Here is a 1064-nt window from a genome sequence, read left to right on the forward strand (position 1 = left end):
TATTGACTCCTAGCAGGTTTTTATAGTGTATGACTAGAAGAAACTTGTCGGGACCATTACTATTTCATAGTGAGATTGATCACACAGTTTGTAGAAACCGAAGAGAAATAAGGCAGAGCTTAAGATACATAGAGGAAGAGCAAGAGGATGATACTTCAACCACAACCGAGGAGATGACTAAAAACTAGGAAAATCCGCTACCTCCTGCGATTGCCGCTGATCCAGTAAATCAGAATTCTACTCCACACACTATGTATGACTATGCTAGACCTACTTCAATAGGAATTGAGTCAAGTATAGTTAGGCCTACTGTTGCTGCAAATAATTTTAAACTAAAACCTAACACAATTCAAATGATACAGCAATTTGTTCAGTTTGATGGTTTGCAGGATGAGGATCCAAACAACCACTTGGCAAATTTTCTAGAGTTTTGCGATACATTTAAAATCAATGGCATTTCTGATGATGCCATTCACCTTCGGTTATTCCCTTTTTCATTGAGGAACAAAGCTAAACAGTGGTTGAACTTGATACCACGAGGGTCAACTGCTACTTGGGAACAAATGACCAAAAATTTTTTATTAAAATATTTTCCACCAGCTAAAACAGCCAAATTACGTAATGATATCTCTTCTTTTGTGCAAATGGATTTAAAAACACTCTATGATGCATGGGAGAGATACAAGGACCTTTTGAGAAGGTGCCCTCACCATGGGTTACCACTCTGGCTACAGGTTCAAATGTTTCACAATGGCTTGAATCATTCGACTAGACAGATGATTGACGCAGCTGCTGGTGGAACTATCAATAATAAGACACCTGAGGATGCTTATGAATTTATAGAAGAGATGTCACTGAATAATTATCAGTGGCAAGTCATGAGGACAAAGCCGACGAAAGCAGCCGGCGTTTTTAACGTTGATTCAGTCACCATGCTCTTTAATTAGGTAGAACTTTTGAATAGAAAAATTGATGATTTTCTTGGTTCTTCACAGGTTCACCCAGTAATGCAATGCAATGCAAGTGGAGGAGCTTTGAGCAATTCAGAATACCCACCCTATGGC

At 38.8% G+C, this 1064-nt stretch overlaps 1 non-coding gene across 1 annotated transcript; it reads right to left on the reverse strand.

Annotated features, from left to right (window-relative positions):
* Window positions 1–611: 611 nt before the first annotated feature.
* LOC128286174 (small nucleolar RNA R71) lies at window positions 612–718 on the reverse strand. The gene has a single exon (XR_008276719.1). It is a non-coding gene; the product is annotated as a small nucleolar RNA R71 (small nucleolar RNA).
* Between the last annotated feature and the right edge of the window lie 346 nt (window positions 719–1064).

Source organism: Gossypium arboreum, chromosome 12, assembly GCF_025698485.1.
Source record: "Gossypium arboreum isolate Shixiya-1 chromosome 12, ASM2569848v2, whole genome shotgun sequence".
Lineage (NCBI taxonomy): Eukaryota > Viridiplantae > Streptophyta > Magnoliopsida > Malvales > Malvaceae > Gossypium > Gossypium arboreum.